We start from the raw sequence: 6676 nt of genomic DNA, 5'->3' as shown, positions 1-6676 counted from the left end.
AACATTGCACAATTCACAACAACACAATCATGATACAACATTAACAATGATTCACCAAGCCTTTCAAACAATTCTCAACACATCACACAAACAATTGATCACATTGCCTTTTATTATCCCTTTTTCATCATTAGAATTAATCAATGTGGACAAGTCAACCCATCACCAAGCCTCATTACCCTAAACACATATTACAAGGAAATACATGAATTCATACACTTAACAAGGGTTTAGAAATCCACTTGCCTCAATCAATCAAGAATTCACTCCGGAACTTGAGCCTTCCCTTTTCGTTGAACTTCCAACTCAAAGCAATCTATTCAAATAAATGACCACAGTAAGATTCCAAAACTAACGACACTTATATTACTATGTGTTTAGCTTTGACCCAAAAATCCACCCAAGTTTATAATCAAGTTCTTAAGCTCGATGTCAATTAACATATCAACTCTCATATTTCTCAAATTCAAGCCTAGGGTTAAGTCATAATTTCTCCAAACACTATAACCCTAATAGCTTTCATATAATATAATACACTCGATATTTAATTAAATATCTCAATATATCAAACTTGAATCATAATATGACAACTAAAGAAAATAAACCAAAATCTGCCTAAATCACACGTGACCCATACTTAACCTGCATACAAAGAAATATCCAGAACCTTATTTGTCCATAATTACCAATTTATAATTGTTTCATGATTTTTGCCCACTGTTTTATCCCAATCGAAAATTGATGCCACACATATGGCCAATGTAAGACAAAATATTTGTGAAATCCAAACATTAATTACCTACTAGTTAAATAATAAAACTCCCCACCGATTGACAGTTTAATACTTTTCATATACACCTCTTATATTAACAGTTTACATTCCAACCAAAACCGCTATAATCCATCCAATTTCTAATTTAACATATTAATATAATAATATAACTTATCACCAACCATTAATATACTATTCTTTTCCTATAACAACAATACAGAAACAAAATAAACTTAAGATTTTACCTGAAGCATGGGTTTCTTATCATGGCATCGACCCGTGCCCCTCTGCCTCTCTCGTCCGACGCCCAGGTAATTTTCTCCTCTTCTTATTATCTTTTCTTTTCATATAAAAATAATCAAGTATAAAAGTGAAAAACCCTATTACTTCTTTTAATATATAAGGGTCAAATAGTGTAGGGTCTTAAATAAATTATCACTTTAGCCCATTAACTATTGATTAAGTCAATTACCTACAATTACCCATCAATTAATTAATTGTAGTTAAACGAATATTTAAAATTTCCACAAATGACCTTCCGGGTCATTACAAATTTTTAGGTTCAAAAATAGAGAATGCTAAGGTAGGCAGCCGACAACATAACCAATTTATTTATTTATTTTTGTTTGAATGATTAAAGTAACATTCAATAGGATTTATATCACATACACTACATTTTCTTAAATATATTATCTTGTATAATTTAACCTGATTATTTATTTTAGAATATCAGTTGATATTATTAAATAAAATTAATCACAATTATAAGCATTTAAAAAACCTGATTGTATTTAAATTCTATGATCATAAATTCTTAAATATTTTTTTGTAAATTTTACCAAGTGTGCGTTTGGCCATAAAGTTTGAAAGAAATATTTAACTTTCCTAAAAAATAGCAAACATAGCTGGATAATTATATTTAAATTGTAAAAATTTATGATTAAATACCAAAAAATTATCTAAAAATATTACTTACTATATGTTTAATTGATTTAATATAACATCGAGTACGTATAATTTTTTACGGACTATTACGCAAAGTGAAAAAAAGCTATGCCACCTGCTAGCAGGCTGGCAACAACTGGATAATAAAATTTAATATTCTTTTCCGTACCCGACATCCCCCTTTCTTAACTTTTTTTTAAAAATTATTTCTTCAAAAATTATGTAGATAATTATTAAGGTAAAAAAATATAATTAAAATAATTTCATGATTTGGCCAATGGCCACTTCGAAAGGGTGCTATATAGAAAGTGCTAATCTTGTCAGCATAAATAATTTTTGCATTTGTGACTCATTTGCTTAGTATTATTTTATGAAAGATATTAATTAAATTAAATTTAATTTAATTTATTGGCATAGTTTATATGTCTTTATCTTATAGGTTTTGTTAAGCATGCTTCTTTAATAAGGCCAATATCTTAATTATACATGAAAAGATTTTAATTTTTTAAAAAATAATTAAATAAAAATAACTACGAAAAAAAGTAATTTGTGAATTAAATAGTAATTACGTGATAATGTGTACGAGAATTAGTAGTCGAAAAACCTAGATGTTTTATACTCATTCATATGTGCAAGCAAATATACATTGACTATGATTTTAAGAAGCGTAAAATTTAGATTAAAAATACACTTTCTTCAATGTCCTTTTTTATTTCGTGCATATATAGGATATATAAACAAACAAATTATGATAATTACTATTTTTCGATTTCAATTTGTTTATGTCGTTTATAAACTTAAAACAAATTAGCATAATTACTTTTCCGTTTCAATGTATTTGTCTACTTTTAGATTAACACTGAATTTGAGAAAAAAAAGGAATAAATTTGAGTACTACTTATGATTTTAAACTAAAAATAATATTAAAATGTCGTATTTAATCTTGTGATCTTAAATATGTTGGATGAAAAATTGAAATTGAAGAGTAGCCAAGAAAGAAAATCTATTCTTATTAAACGGACTAAAAAAAGAAAGCAAAACAAGTGAATTGAAATAAAGAGAGTATTATTTTAGGAATGTAAGATTAAAATTGAGTATTGTTTCTAATTATGAGGAGTTGTTTGATTGTTGATTAGAGGTATACATATATTAATTATGTAAGTATTTGTTATTTATGTACTCTCTTCGTCCTAATTTATGTAACATGTTTCAAATTTTGGGAGTCAAACGCATAATTTAGACAATATTTTGGATCCGTTTGAACGTCATATTAAATTAGTGATTTGAAATTAGGATGATTTAAAGTTGAACTTTTGTTTGGATATGCAATTTAGATTTCTTAAGTTGTATTTTGTTCTCATAAATAAATAAATCCTACAAATTATGAAAACTATCAAAACTTTCTCAACTCTTATACAATTTTACCAAATGAGCATATCATATTTCATAAACAAGGTATCACAATATCTTAAGGCGACACATTAATAAATCACATATCTATACGTTCTTTGTAAATAAATTGTTTGCGATTACATGTTATTAAAAACTTTCAAATGCGCATAATTTTACAAAGATTCATTTTATCCAAAAAATAAATAAATCAGCAATAGTGGTTACTAACTATTCTTTAATATAATCCTTCCAAGTGATACAATAATCTATTCATGTCGAACATAGCTATTATTTTTATATCAAATTTAAAACAATGAATCCTTATTTGAAAAATATAAACTTAAATCAAGTTTTATAATTTAAAAAATTGAAATATCACTTTCTGAAAAGTTTGAGATATTAAATTATTAATTTTTAAAATTGATATTGAATTTTTATTCTAGTTTTATAGAACATAATTTTTTTAGGAAAAAACATAAATGATATTTTACATTTATATCCACTCACAAATCACACATAGATCTTTATTCTCATGCTTAATCATTAGCTAAGCCACTTAACTTGAGAAAAATGAGACAATGCATGCATATTAGAAGAAGTAAAATTAACTGTTTTTCTAAGAATACAAGTTCATCAAACTATCTACAAAAGGAAAACATATACATATGGCATATACAATATATCATTTGTATATCATATGTATAATGTAACGTGTGAGTCATGTTTAACACATCGTTTTTCTTATTTCTTCGATCAAAAATCACTCAAAAACTTATCCATGTAAAATATAACTAGAACTTCTATGTTATAAACCAAATATTATACTATGTTCCAAATAGAGTAACAATCCAGAAGACTAGTTATGGGGTGGAGAGTCTATTTAGCCTAGTTACACATTTGGGATCGATTGACTAAAAATAATTAGATTCACTGGTCAAATATAGAAAAATCTATATTATTTTGTATCAAATGAAAGTTGTATATTTTACATATATAATGCGTCTATATACAACATATACATTTCTTGATTATTATTTTGATAGGCGGCTATTTATGTCATTTTAAAAAAATTGATGGAGAACAAGTGATATATAATAATCGTCCCCATTGAAGACCAACAACGTTGGTCATGGATTCAAGCCACCACTCCTCACAAATAGGCTACCAATTTGAGTCGCGATCTCAAACGTTGATCGACCTACTCTAATATTGATATTATTAAAAAATTGTTGCATCAGAGTATGATCATGTTAAGGAGTCAATGGACTAAATAACGGGTTTTTTTTTTCCAAATTATGAGATAAGTTGAATTGACCAACTTTTGAAGTTTGGGGGTACAAAATCAAATCATAAATTGAGCCAAACTGAAGAAAAAAACTTGATTATGGTTTGGTATTGGAAAAAAATTCGACTATACTTGGGTTGGTTTAATTTTAACTAAAAAAAGTCAATCCGAGTCCAAACCAACCCGACATTATATATATAATTTTTAAAATTTACTTTATATATAAAAGTATTTACTTTGATATAATTTCAAAATATTACTTAAACTTTTTCATAATTTTTATTTTTAACATATTTTTTCAAGTTCTTTGAGATTTATAATTTTGAATGGTTCAATAAGATTAAAGTCCATAGATATTAGTAATTCTAATAAAGCTCAATTCAAAATCAAATCAATATTAATGCTAACAAAAAAATTGATTCAACACTAAAAATGACAATAATATTGAATATTTGTTCTTTAATTTTACATTGATTTAGACATTTAAAATTCATAACCTAATTTTGTTTTTTCTTTAATGTTTAATTCATGTAATTAATACTTATTAGACTTATTTTAGCATGATTTAGTACTTTTAAACTATGATCCTTTTATGACTTATTAATTTGCAATATTTATTTTATGTGATTTCATTATTATTTTTTTGTTGAATATTTTATTGTCATCACTCATCTCATATTTTTGTGTTATTCTCTTAAGAAACACCTTAGACAATTGTATTTTGGTTGGACTAAAGAAATATTTGGAGCACAATTTAATTAGTATATGTTTGTATTAATACTTTACAGGAAAAAAAATCTGAAAAAATCCGAGGTCTATTAGTTTGGTTTGATTTATAAATTTGAAAATTCAACACAAATGGTTTGATTTGATATTTGAAAAGTCCATACCAAATTGAAAAAAAAAACTAAGATTGAAAAAGTCGAGTTTTATTAGTTTGATTTGGTTTATAAATTTAAAAATGATTTTTTTTTTAAAATGTCAATAATTTAACATTTAATAGGACTCATTGTCAACACTTTCAATATTTAGTAAAAATGTCAGAATTTTAGTTTAATATATATCTTATTTAAGTTTTTATTATTTGTTTTATTTAAAGAATACAATTATTAAATAATAGAAAGGAGAAATTTAGGGGAGAGAATTTTTTTAAAAAGGAACAATTGCTTAAAAGTCTCATCAGTTACAAAAATTCAAAACTAAATACAAATTCAAAAAAAAAAACAACAAAGAACTCATCCCACTTGTTCATCAAATTTCTAGTATCGATTTTTAAATTTTCATTGATAATACTCAATTTCTGTTGAAATGAATTTGATTAAATCGCGTTTTTTTATATCCAACCATGGCTTCAACGGATCAGATTTTAGAACCAAAATCGACTTTCGTGAAGAAGAAGAAAAAAAGAGAGAGAATCAGAGAAGAAGGTTGACAAAGAATGAGAGAATTGGAGAAGAAGGTTGCAAAAATTGTATTCATATTAATTTTTGTTGTTAATTGTTTTTCTTTTACTCAACATTTATATTTTTATTAAGAACATTGTTAGTTTTTTTTAGTTTGTAGTCATTCCAGTTGGTATGCCAAAATTGATTTGTATTTCTTAAACATAGATGTATCATATTTCTTTCACAGTCAATTTTTTTTTTTAGAATATTGTATCATTAATTCCTCAAACAAATTGTATTATTTTTATTATGTATGCTATTCTTTTATCAGAATCTTGTATCTTTCTTTAAACGTATTTATATGTAATGATTAGATTATATTGTGATACAATGAATAATATTTTTGGATAAACTACATACATCACTACTATATATACTAATATTATCTTTACTTTTAAACAATTACATATATTACCACTTTTAGTATTTTATACCATATATTAATGTATTATTTGAAAATACTATTAGATAGCCACATCCCTTAAAACTATTATTGATTAATTATCTGCTTAAATAACTCTTTCACTCCAAATCAACCACTATCTCTTAATTCTCCCCTCCCATGTTTATCACTCAATTATGTCTCCTCCTTTTTTATTCAAGAATTTCACCTTACAATTTCATTTCAACAATAGTTAATCTACTCTCTTCTTCTCAAGATATCATCACCACAAATTCTCCTGAACCCAAATATCATTTTGTATTGTTCATTTATCACGAGTTCCAATCACAGTAACTGCTACAGAGAAAACTTTCAATTCATAGTGGGTCTTGATTGTTTGTCTCCGAAAGAAATGGATCTTAGTTTTGATTATGTTATGCCACAACGCAAAAGGA

Source organism: Solanum tuberosum, unplaced genomic scaffold (assembly GCF_000226075.1).
Source record: "Solanum tuberosum cultivar DM 1-3 516 R44 unplaced genomic scaffold, SolTub_3.0 scf00210, whole genome shotgun sequence".
Taxonomy (NCBI): domain Eukaryota; kingdom Viridiplantae; phylum Streptophyta; class Magnoliopsida; order Solanales; family Solanaceae; genus Solanum; species Solanum tuberosum.
Note: the sequence above shows the minus strand (reverse complement) of the source record.